Source organism: Cervus canadensis, chromosome 10 (assembly GCF_019320065.1).
Source record: "Cervus canadensis isolate Bull #8, Minnesota chromosome 10, ASM1932006v1, whole genome shotgun sequence".
Lineage (NCBI taxonomy): Eukaryota > Metazoa > Chordata > Mammalia > Artiodactyla > Cervidae > Cervus > Cervus canadensis.
The window spans coordinates 57,662,883-57,676,028 of NC_057395.1; positions in this window are offsets into that span (position 1 = coordinate 57,662,883).

The following is a 13,146-nucleotide window of genomic DNA, read 5'->3' on the forward strand; positions in this document are numbered from 1 at the left end:
ATCTCCAAGCTCAGTTTGGGGCACATGGAGTCCTCTGGAGATGCCCCAGAAATAACAGTGACACCATTTCAGGGGCCAAGTTCCAACTGGGCCACTGAATTTGGGAAGTGAACTTTAAAATCTTGGCCCCAAATAGTTACCTCCTCTTATGTGACCTCTGGGCGGGGCTGTACAAGTGGTGAGAAAGAATCTGCAGGTGAAATCCTGGCGCTGCGCACGGATTGGACAAGGGCAGGTGCGGCAGCAACTCTATTCAAGGCGATTCTTCTGCCTTTGCCTGAATTAGCAGAAGGCTGGACATGACATCTGCCTCCACTCCAGGGGACGGGCAATAGAGCACACCCACCCCCACTCCTTAGAATGTTACGCAGTCAACAATCAGGTGAGAAAAAGCTCCATGTGAGATAGGTGGGGAATCGTCAAGATGTTTTGGAGGGAAAGGAGCCTGACAGAGTGAATGGCACGTGCTGATTTGGAGGGAACAGATGGAAGCTCACAATGTAGTGTTCTGAAGCTGAAGGCCCTGGATGTCTGGAGAGAAGAGAACCAGGTGGGAGACAGGGTGGGAGGGACTTTCCCATCCCACAACCCTCCCTGATGCCCAGTCACTACATTAGTGAAAAATTGTTGTTGTTCAGCTGCCAAGTTGTGTACGGCTCTTTGTGACCCCCTGGACTGCAGCATACCAGCATGCCAGAGACAGAGGCCTCCCTGTCTCTTACCATCTCTCAGAGTTTGCCCAAGTTCACGTCCATTGAATCGGTGATGCCACCCAGCCATCTCATTCTCTGTCGTCCCCTTCTCCTTCTGCCTTCAATCTTTCCCAGCATCAGAGTCTTTTCCAATGAGTTGGATCTCCATGTCAGGTAGCCAGAGTATTGGAGTTTCAGCTTCAGCATCAGTCCTTCCAGTGAATATTCTGGGTTGATTTCCTTTAGGATGGACTGGTTTGATCTCCTTGCTGTCCAAGGGACTCTCAAGAGTCTTCCCCAGCCCCACAGTTCAGAAGCATCAATTCTTCAGCTCTCTGCCTTCTTTATTGAAGATGGGCAATTATCCTGCATAGAAATGCCACCGCTGTTAGGAGGAGTAAGGTGACTGCTGACAGATGGAGGCAGGAGAAACTGCTCACTGGGGGCAGAGGGGGTGGGGTGATGGGCACACCCCTCAGGGACCTGTCTGTTCCCCTTTCTCACAAAGCCAACCACCCAAGGAACAATAGGGCTTCCCCTCCTCTTCGGAGAGAACGGGCGGGTGAAGACAGCCTGCAGGGCTAGAGGTGGCAGGTGGAAACCTCAATGAGGTGCCAAATGCTATTCTGAGAGGCCAGGCGGAAGCCGGGCGGAAGTCGTGCCGGGGATGGTCTCAGGCTAGGTTACTGCAAGTGTGTTTGTGCTGGGGGAGGGGTGCCCCGGGGAGGGCAGGGAGATGCCAGGGGGTGCTCCCAGTCAGGCCTTATGCTCCCAACCCTCCCGGAAGCTGCTAGTCCAAAGCCAAGCCAGTTTCTGTTTTGCAGGAAATAGGGGTAGGTTAATGCATTCATCCCCCTCCATTTTCCTATCCACTCTGCCAACCTCAACCGACTCCCGGATCACTCTCACCCTCCTGACCTGCCGCAGTTCTTCACCCTGGCTGGGTGCATTCAACCTCAGGTTGCTCTCACAGGCTGTGAGTCCCTTAGAACACTCTAGCCTCTTGCCTCCTTCCACGACTCTTCTCCAGTGGCTTTTGCTCCACCCACCTCTCACCTGGGCCCTCCTGGTTCTTCTCCAGTACCTCACCTTGTTTCCTTCATAAAATTGTAACCCAATGATTTTTTTTTTTCGCTTATGCTCCTGTCTGGGCAGTAGCCACACCCACCTGTTTTTATTGCCGCAGAGAGAAGGTTGCGCTTTTGTAGAAGGAACAAAAGGAGACTCTTTGGGGCACAATGTCCTGTCACTTGGGGGAAAATATTCAATGTTCTGAGGCTCATCAAAGAGAGAGCCTGAATCTAACCAAGGTGGGGAATTTTAGAGCAAACAATTAGACTGTCCTTCAAGATAAAAGAGGTTGACTTTGTGACAGGCTTGGCTAAGGTTAAGGACCAGCAGGAAGGAGACACATTTTCCTTCCTTTGCAGTAACCCAGAGGGTAGGAGCCAAGGGCCATGGATTCTGAGCATGAAACCAACATAGGCTGAGAAATAGAGAAAGTTGAATCCCTATAACAGTATGTGAATTGCTGGATCCAGACATTCCTGAAGCCAGAAATTCAGCTGCATGAGTCAATCATGTCCAACTAATCATTCCCCAGAAGGTGGGTAAATCAATCAAGATCCTTTCCTTTGCATATGACAGAAAACCCAAGTCAGACTTCTCGGGTGGGCAGAATAATGCCCCTCCCTCTTAGACATTGTGTCCTGATCCTGGGAACCTGTGACTACATGAAGTTTGAATATATTTGGTTACAGGGCAAAATGGATTTTGCAGATGTGATTAAGATCATGGATCTTAAAAGAGGGAGAGTATCCTAGATTATCCAGGTGGGTTCAGTCTAACACATGAGTCATTAAAAGCAGATAGCTTTCTCCAGCAGGAGGCAGAGAGGGGCAGCAGAAGAGGAAGTTGAAGAGATTTGAACACCAAAGGGACTTGATCCACGGTTGCATTGTTGCCAAAGGGAGCCACGTGGGAAACAAGAGAAGGAATGCGGGCAGCCTCTAACAAAAAACCCACCCCCGCTGTCTGCCAGCAGGACATGAGGACCACAGTCCCATAGACACAAGGAATTGAGTTTAGCCAGCTATCTGAATGAGGCTGGAAGAGGATTCTTCCCAGACCCTCCCATAAGGATCAGCTCTGCAGACACCTTGACTTCATCATCCTAAGCTGAGGACCTGTCTGGATCATGCTGTATCTGGACCTCTGAACCACAAAAAGTAGGACATAATTATCTGTTAAGTGTTGTTTTAAGCCACTAAGTTTGGGACGACTTGATAGAAAACTAACTCCGCGGTTTAATGAAAAAAGAGAATTGACAGGCTTTCTCACCCTGACTTCAGGAATGACTGGGTCCAGCAGTTTAAATACTGTCCTCAAGATGCAATGTCTCTGCTTCCTCCTATGCTGGTTCATGCTACATGGGTCACCCTGGCAGCTCCAAAGCTCCCACCCCCAGGTTAAATCCACAGGAAAGGAGGCCCAGTTCTCCCAGTTCTCCCATTGTAATTCTCACCATCTCTCATTGCCCATGAGCAGACCACGTGCCCACTCCTGAGTTAGTCTCTAAGGCTAGTGGCATGCAGTGTTCTTTTTGGCCAGGTCTGGGTCACATACCCACCCTAAGAAGGTCAGGGCTGGGATCTGGAGCCCTGGAGACTGAAAGACAGATGTGGGGAAGGGCTGGTTCCCCAAGGGGAAATCTGGGCATGGGAGGGGGTAAATGACCACAGTGGAGCCCCTGCACAAGGGGGCGGCAGGAGGTCAGAGTGCACAGAGAATGTGTGTGTTTCACTCTCTGGAGTAAAGTGCACAGCCACCGTGCAGGGTGGCCTGGGCAGAGGAGCTCCGAGCCAGCCCAGTGAATGTGACTCAGAACCTCCAGATGACTCCTGCCCTGGGGGCGCCGTTTCCAAACTCTCAGGCTAGCCAGCAGAGAAGCCTTGTGTCCCTCAGAAGCATGCTCGACTGGGACAGAGTAAATAAACTGATATTTATACCCCAGTTCCACAGGGTGGCCACTTGGCTCTGAGGCAAATATGGTCAAAACTGAATTGTGCGGCCCTGGGAGGAGACCGAGGCAGTCCCAGGAGGAGCCCGCGGGAGGCAGCCACATACCACACTCCCACGGGCAATCCCTGCTCCTTCCCCAAAGACTCGGGTCAGGAGGGAGGGGTCCAGCCCTCTCTCAGGCTCATCCCCTTTTCCCTGCAACCAGATCAGGTGGCCCCTCCTCTCCTAGGACCTGGACCCCTGCTGGCCCTTCCCAGGTCAGATCCCGGCTGGATCCACAGCCCACAGCCAGGGTACCCATGCCCCCATCCATCCTCTCCTAAAGATGGCCTCTGTCTCAGATGGCCTCTCCTTGACTCAGAAGATCACTTAAATTATTTAGAATTCATATGTCCAGCAAGTATTATAAGCCCCATCTATGTGCCTGGTACTGGGTGTTGGGGTTGGATACCACCATGACGGCTCTGGTCTGCTCCTGCCCCTCCCAGCTTACAGTACAGGATGGGAGACAGATATTAAGTGAGCAAACAAAGTGTACTGAGAAGTACAAACCCTGATAAGTTCTCCTGAGAAGGCAGGCAAGCGGAGTGCAGAGTGAGGAAGGGTGGCAGGAACTGGCCAAGGATGGTCTCTGCAGGAACAGCACTCCAGGCAGTGGGGACAGCTTGTGCAAAGGCCCTGTGACCACCTGATAATTTCCTCCCCAGCTCCCGCTGATTCTGTAATGATCTTAGTTAATGGTTTCCCTGTTTTTTGTCCATCTCTCCCAGGAAACTGAAAGCCCTAGGAGGACCGAGATCTTTCTGCTTTGTTCCAGGCTGTCTCGGCAGGGCCTAGAACCAAGTCTGCACACAGTAGGTGCTAATACATGTTAGCAGAGTTCACTGAATTCAGTAACGATGAGTGGGCTGCGAGCTATGAAGGTGAGTGGACAAGCACGTTTAAAAATAGTGAATGAGGCATCAATTAAAGGTGTTCCCAGGTGGCTCAGTGGTAAAGAATTCGCCTGCAAAGCAAGAGATGTGGGTTTGATCCCTGGACCAGGACTATCTTCTGGAGTAGGAAATGGCAACCCACTCCAGTATCACTGCAGATGGTGACCAATCATGAAATGAAAAGATGCTTGCTCCTTGGAAGAAAAGCTATGACAAACCTAGACAGCATATTAAAAAGCAGAGACATCACTTTGCCAACAGCATGTCCGTTTAGTCGAAACTATGGTTTTTGCATTCGTCATATACAGATGTGAGAGTTGGACCATAAAGAAGACTGAATGCTGAAGAACTGATGCTTTTGAACTGTGGTGCTGAAGAAGACTCTTGAGAGTTCCTTAAATAGCAAGAAGATGAAAGCAGTCAATCCTAAAGGAAATCAACCTTGAATACTCACTGGAAGGACTGATGCTAAAGCTGAAGCCCCAAAACTTTGGCCCCCTAATGTGAAGAGCAGACCCATTGGAAAAGACTCTGATGCTGGGAAAGACTGAGGGCTTGAGGAGAAGGGGACGACAGGGGATGAAATGGTGGAATGGCATCACCGACTCAATGGACATGAGTTTGAGCAAACTCTGGGAGATGGTGAAGGACAGGGAAGCCTGGAGTTCTGAAGTCCATGGGATCACAAAGAGTCGGACACGACTGAGCACGTTAGTCATGGCTATGTCACTGCCTTGCTGCTGAGAAATCTGGAGTAACAAGCACAGATATTATCTGGAATTGGAGGGGCTCTCCTTTTGTACTTTTCAGAACTCTGTAACCTTCCAGTGTTTTACTCTGAGGTTGTAATTTCTTTCTACTCTTTTTGTTTTTTATAGTCATAGAAGCAATACATCTCTGCAGCATCACATTCAAACAGAAATATGTATAGAGTAAAAAGTAAAATCCATATTCGCCAGAGAGCACTCCTCAACCTGTGAATTCCACGAATGCCTGTTTAATCAGAGCCCCCCACCCCATGGGTTACACGTGATGCCCCTCTGTCCACCACGGACTATAGTGATGCAGGCCCAGGGCCAGACGAGTGTGGGTGAAGGCCTTGGAGAGGTCTGGGTCCCCTCCCCATCTTGGTTAAGCTCAGAGCCTCCCCTCCCCTTGTTCCCTGGAGATGCAGCCCAGGGCAGGGACTGAGCCCATGTTCGCAGCCTCTACCCCACAGTTCTAGCTAAGCAGACACCTGGGGAACAAACATCAAGAAGGGTTGGGAACCCATCACATGCGTCATCCAAAACAGAAGTGATATTCAGTGATAAACCAGTGTGGGAAGGGCCCAGAGCTCTGCTTTTTCCCGCGGTGACTTTCGTGGCTCTTTTGGAATACTCTTTCATTGTCTTTTCTCATTTTTTCAGAGTCACTGCTTTGCTGGTTTCATAAGAACTGCCTGGTGAGGTGGGCCTGGTATGTGGCAGGCCACCCTCTGGCCCCCCAGTCCCTGCAACCACTAGGCTCCTATCGCTATGGATTTGCCTATTCTGGACATGTCATACAAATGGAATCATGGGAGACATGGTCTTTTGCGACTGGTTTCTGCCCGCTATGATCCTGTTTTCAAGGTTCACCTGTGCTGTAGCATATATCAGAATTTCATGTGTAGAAAACCAACATGTGATTACCAAAAGGGGAAAGGGGGGAGGGATAAACTGGGAGGCTGGGACTGACATATACACACTACTATATATCAAGTAGATAATGAATGAAGACCTACTGTGTGGCACAGGGAACGCTACTCAGTACTCTGTAATGACCTGTATGGGAATAGAATCTAAAAAAGAGGGGATATATGTTTATGTGTAATTGATTCACTTTGCTGTACAACAGAAACTAACAAAACCTTGTAAATCAACTATACTCCAACAAAACTTTTAAAAAGGAAATTTCATTCCCTTTTATGGAAAATAATATTCTTTGTATAGGATACTATATTTTGTTTATCCATTTTTTCAATGGTGGACAGTGCATTCATTTCCACTTTGGGGCTATTGTGAACAGGTCTGCTAGAATGTTCATGGACAAGGTTTTGTATGCATGTATGTTTTTTATTTGTCTTGGTATATACCCAGGCGTGCAGTTTATGGGTTGTATGGTTATTGCTGCTGCTGCCGCTGTTTAGTCACTAAGTCATGTCCCACTCTTTATGACCCCATGGACTGTAGCCCGGCCTGCTTCTCTGTCCATGGGATTTTCTAGTCTCCCAGGCAAGAATACTGGAGTGGGTTGCCATTTCCTTCTCTGGAGATCTTCCTGACCCAGGGATCGAACTCAGGTCTCCTGCTTAGCAGGCAGATTGTTTACCACTGAGCCACCTGGGAAGCCCCATGGTAATTCTACATTTAGTCATTTGGAAACTGCTGGACAATCTTCCGTTCATATTCCCGCCAGCAGGGTGAAAGTGAAAGTTCCTCGGTCATGTCTGACTCTTTGCGACCCTATGGGCTATACAGTCCACGGAATTCTCCAGACCAAAAATACTGGAGTGGGTAGCTGTTCCCTTCTCCAGGGGATCTTCCCAACCCAGGGATAGAACCCAGGTCTACCTGCATTACAGGCAGATTCTTTACCAGCTGACCACAAGAGAAGCCCAGAGAGTTTCATTTCCTCCCACTCCACCAACACGGGTTCTTGCCTGACTTTTCCTTCCAGCCACCATAGGGGCTGTGAAGTGGCATCTCACTTTTTTGCTTTGATTGCATTTAGTGTTATTCTTTTAAACCAGTCTAAATTGTAATAAAAACCCCATGCTATATTCACAGAGGGTATCAGAGCCACATAAAAGAAGTGGATGAGGAGCTCCCCTGCTCTCACCAGCTATACTCCAAGGGGATTCACAAAAAATATTTTAAAAACTGAATCATCAAAACCCTACAAAGAAGACAAATTTGAATTCTTCCTCCAACTACAGAGGACAGTCTTTTTGAACCTCTGAAGAAACGAGAGAGGATAAACAGGAAAAATGGACAGGTGGAAACATACAAAACATTAAATAGAACTAAACATGGTGGTTCTTAGGCCAAACTTCACTTCAAAATCATTGTGATGCTCTTTAAATAATACCTATGCCCAGACCCTTCTCCCAGAGACCAAGCTTCAGCTGGTCCCAGTGGGGCCCATGCAGTGTGGTTTGGGGAATTTCCCTGGAGCCAGGTTCTGTGGGTGCCACCAGAAACCTGTTCCCTGCAGACCGTTTGTGTCTTCGGGGGGGTTATATCTGTCTGGTTAAAGCCAGAGAGCAAGGGGTGCTATCAGTATTGGCAGTGGTCCAGCGAAATCCTGAGATCCTCAGAATGGAAGGGGAGAAAAGGCTGAGTTCCCCCAGGGACTGACCTGTTTTCCTTGGACCAAGGACAACAGCATTGACTGTACTAAAGGGCTGGCACTCCTCAAGCTCCTCCCTCAAACTTAACCCTCACTGCTTTTTCCACTGTTATCCCAGGAGGCACGGATGAGGAAACTGTGGATCAGAGAGGGTGAGTGACTCACCCAAGGTCACACAGCTTGTAAGGAAAGAAACTCAAATTCAGACTCATGTCTGTCTAATTCCAAACGCTTGCACTGGACCCTTGCACTGACTTCACTGGAGTGTGGATGGGGGCTGGCGGTCTATCTAACCTAACATTCATCTTTCCAGCATCCCTCCATCCACCAGTCCTCCCTTCCCTCTCTCTCTGTCCATACTTTCTTCCATTCATTCATCCCTCCCTCCCTCCCTCCATCCATCCATCAAGGCTTAACTGCATGAACATCCTCCACTTAGACATTGATGAGGACAAAATGGATGTGTATCTGATGTGGCCCATGCCTTTCTCCCCCACTGACTCCCTCCCATGGCTCCTAGCTGGCAAACTAAAACACCCACCAGAGCTTGGTGAGAAGCACAATCAGGACTAGTCGGGACTGTGGCGAAGGGGAGGAGCGAGTGTTCTATCGTTGCTCTGTAGGACTGTGGGCCAGAGAAGCTTCTGTCTGTGGGTGCTCTCCTTCCACGGTGCTCCATGAACATCTCTCCAAGTCACAAAGGTACCTCTACCTCATGGTTCTTCACAGCTGCACCAAATTTCACATTGCCATTCCTTCCAGTGGAGAAGCCAGCAGCAGCTTGAGGGGGTGGCTTTGGCATCAGACCCGCTGAGGTTTGGACCCCAGCTCTGCCGGCTTCCTAATTACTCTGAACCTCAGTTTCTGCATCTGTAAAATGGGGACAATGTACATGCATGCTGCATGGGGTTTGTGAGCTGACACAGCCAAACAGTGAGCACAGCACCTGGCAGAAGCTAGGTGCTCAGTAAGTACAGGATTCTCTGTCCAGCCTGCCCCACAAGGAGGAACACGGCAGCCTCATTCGTCCTGGCCCCCCATGCCCTGTGATCTTGGAGGCTCCTATTTAAACCTCAGCTCCAGGCTCAGGATTGTGGCCTTTTTTGCAAGTCCATCCCTCATCCTCCACCCATGAGAGCCAAGCAGACTCTTCACCTGGGCCAGGTGAGCTCATGCAGACCAACCAGGCAGAGGCCGGATCCGCAGCAAACAGGGGCGGGCGTCCTGGATGTGCTGAAGGCTGGTGAGCTGGGATGGTGGGAGGCCTTGGGTCATGCAGGAGCAGGATGCCAGGAGAACCCAGCCCAAAGGACCCAATCAGCTACAAGGAGGAAGAAGGAGGATGCAAGAGGCAGCCTGGACCCGTTCCTACCTAAGATGCTCTGAGGCCACACCCAGGCTCTTGTTCTGGGTGATGGCAACACAAGGAGAGACAGCTGCCCCGAAAGGGAAGAAAAGTCAGAGTGAATAAAGCTGGGGGGTGGGGGGGTAGGGAAGCAGCTTCAACAAGGTCTAGGAAGGCATCTTGCAGATGGGGAGCAGGGGTGACATCTGAGCTGAGACTGGTGACTTTTGAACTAAGGCTGAGGGACAGAACACCTGGGGGGAGAGTGGCTTGTAAGAAAGGCATCTGCGAGGTGGCAGGGCCAGTTCAGCCATGGCACAGAACTGAGATTTTATTCCAGGGCAATGGGGAGCCACAGAGGCGTCTATGCCAGGGAATGTGCATGTTCTGTGTTACCTTTTTAGAAGATTGAGTGGGTCACCCTAGATAAGAGGTGGGAGGAGGCAAGGACAGCTGGGACCCCACCCAGCTCTGGCTCATCAGAGACACCCAGAAGACCAATATAAGCAAGCCGACGGGCACTGAAATGACCCCACCCTGGTAGTATTTGGAGTATGTGCACAGAAATGTAACATCAACCAGATGCCAAACTTCGGTCTCCAATTTTTCCTGCTCAGTTGCATATCGTATAGAATTGTGTTAAGAAAAACATAAAACTTCCCTGTAGTCCTGGTATTATTAACACCCCTGGTGGCTCAGATGGTGAAGAATCTGCCTGCAATTCAAGAGACCCAGGTTCAACCCCTGGGTATGAAAGATCCCCTGGAGAAAGGAATGGCTACCCACTCAGGTATTTTTGCCTGGAGAATTCCATGGACAGAGGAGCCTGGCAGGCTACAGTCCATGGGGTCGCAAAGAGTCGGATGTGACTGAGCGACTATAACACTTTCACACTAGTTTCTTCCTCTCGTTTATTATACACACATGTAAATTATTTGAATAAATTCCCTTTATTTTGGAATTTCCCCCCAACCTTGCTAATGTTACAATTTAGAAATAGAAGACCTTTATTTTTAATTTATCTACAAGTGTCTCCATCATGGGGCCCAAGGAAGCCAGCAGGAGGCACCTTGGACTCTCGAGTTGTCTAACGTAGCCAGCTTAGTTGGCTGGTGTTCGGGGCTTGGCGCGGGGGGCGGAGTTGCCCCATCCTTGATCTCCAGGCTGCTGTGTACACATGGCTTGAGGTGAGCAGACAGTGGAACAGGGCTGATAAGCACAGCCGGGCAGTTATCGACCCCAGCAGGAGGCCCAGGTGGTATCTGGAAGGCCAGGTGCCCACCCCACACCGGGGCCCGTGCCCCGTGCAGACACCCAGCCCAGGGCATGCTGGGCAGCTGCCCTGTATCTGGACAGCCCCCAATCCCAGGGGGCTCCCGGTTCCGTGTTTACATCTTGGGGACAAGCACAAGTGTGACTCAGCTCTCTAGGCAGGGACAAGCAGGGGTGGAGGGTGAGGAAGGAGAGAATGGAGCAGGGGTGGGGGAGGCCAGAGCCCAGCCCTTGGGGCAGGGTGGCGTGTGCCCTCCAGATTCAGGATTCTTGTGTCCAAATCCTGGCGGCCATGCCAGCTCTCTAGCCACGGGCAGGCAGCTGACCCTCCCAGTCTTGGTTTTCCTGCCTGTGAGCTGGGCACAGTCAACCGCCTGCGGGTTGCCAGGAGGATTCAGGGAAAGAATAGGAACAGACTATGTAAAGCCATCAGAAGTGTTCAGTGACGATCGATTGTCATGACCCTGGGGACAGCCTTAAGTTCCAGAGCTGAGGGTAACGCAGGGGAGGGTGTGCCTCATCTGCTGGAAACATGGGGTCCTTTATCCAAAGGCGGCGACCTAGAGGCAGCGGGCGGCTTTCACAGGAATTGAGGTGGTTTTCTCACCTCCACCCTCCACTGCTTGCTCAGCTTTCCCATGGGCACAGGGCTGCGGCTCTGGGAGCCGGGTGCCAGCCCCACAGCACTGAGCACGTTACCTAAGTCACCCTCTTTCATCCTAGTGGTGGTCTGGGGAGAGGACCGTGGTGATCACCCTGTGTGCAGGTGATCCTGACCCAGTTACTGCCTAGGGACAGGCAGTGACGAGGAGAGACAGAGCCAGAGGTACCCAAGTATCTAGTCCTTTGCACTGTTACATGTTGGCCTATGGGGTCTGCCTGCCTGGAGGAGGTTTGTGAGCAGGGTGGTGGGGGAGCCCTGGTCAAGACATTCCACCTCGAGCTCCCGGGGGCCACAGAGCCAGAGGCCAACATCACAGTCAAACCCAAGCCTGGACCAACCACGTAGCCCCTCTGAGTCTCAGTCTTCCCCTCTGTAAAATGGGACTATTAACCCACACCTTGTGGGAGGGTTCTGACCAGGAGGAATAGAGCCAGCACACGGGAGAACATCAAACCATCTGCCCAGGGCAGCATCCCACTCAAGGACCCTAAATGTGAAAGCACCTTGGGCCGCAAGTCCTACAGGGGGGTCAGATGCCCCATGATGACTGTTCACCAAATCTGAGCGACATGATGAGGCAGAAACTTGAGCTGCCATCTCAGAACTGCCCCTGGGGAGCCGGGTGACCCTGGGCAAGTTCTGTGCCCACTCTGAGCCCTAATTTCTCCACATGAGAAGTGGGCATGACGACGACAGACCCAGCTCACCTGGCTGGTATGAAGGTCGAGAGAGGGACTGGGTCAGTAACAGTGTGCACAAAGCCCCTGTGAATGGGACGTTAGTATCCTAGACTCACAGCTAACTGCCAGGAGAGTCTGAGACAGAAACTGCATGATGGACAGTCCCACCTTCCTCCTTAGTAACAAAAAACTTTCTGTATTCCGGTAAAAATCCAGCTAAACACCTGCATTGCCCACCAGCCCCTCATGGTTGAGTGTGGCCATGTGACTAAGTTCTGGTCAGTGAGATGAAAGAGAAATGTGCAATTTCTGTGAAACCTCCTTGGGAATTCCCAGCTTGAGGTATTCCTTTCACTTTCCTCCTTCTTTCTTCTGTCTAGAACTCTGAGATGATGACTGGATTTCTGGCAGCCACCTTGTTTCATGTGATGTCTTGAGAAAGTAAACCACGCACTAAAACAGTGACATTGGAAGTTAGAAGGAGCCTGATTCTGATGACTGGAGCTCTCATTTAAACACTGGACCTTCTGCTTCAAATCTCTTTTACATGAGAAAAACAAAGAAATGAACTTGTAACTTGCTAAGAACTACTGTTACTATTTTTTTATTGTATATCACTCAGCCTAATTTTAAGTAATGCAGACCCTTTGAGATTGTATATATCCAGAGTCTTGACTGCAAAGGTCAGAAAAAAATAAAATTAAATAGGGGTAAGTGAAAAAGGAAATTTATTAGCCCTTATAATGGGGGAAGTCCAGGGTCTAATTCAGGCACAGCTGGATCAAGGGGCCCCATAGATGTCACTGAGACCTTGTTCTGACTCCTCAGCTCTACCTTCCCTAGTGCGGTCTCTTCATAGGCATACACCCCTGCCTCTCCACTCCATGCCTTCGCCCCACCCCCGCCCCTCCCCCCACCCCAGCAGCTCCAGGCTTATCTGCTCCCAGATTGGCTCCCCAGCAGACAGACAGCTTCCTTCCCCCAAGAGGACCAGTAGGAATCCAGAACTGACTCCCATTGACCCAGACTGGGTCATATGCCTAACCCTGAACCAATCACCGAGGCCCCTCTCACGACACTGCCTGCTGGGGATGCAGCAGAGAAGGGACAGAGCCCTGGTCTTAGGGGGACTGTTGTGGCCCCTTTCTCAGGGAGGCAGAGACCC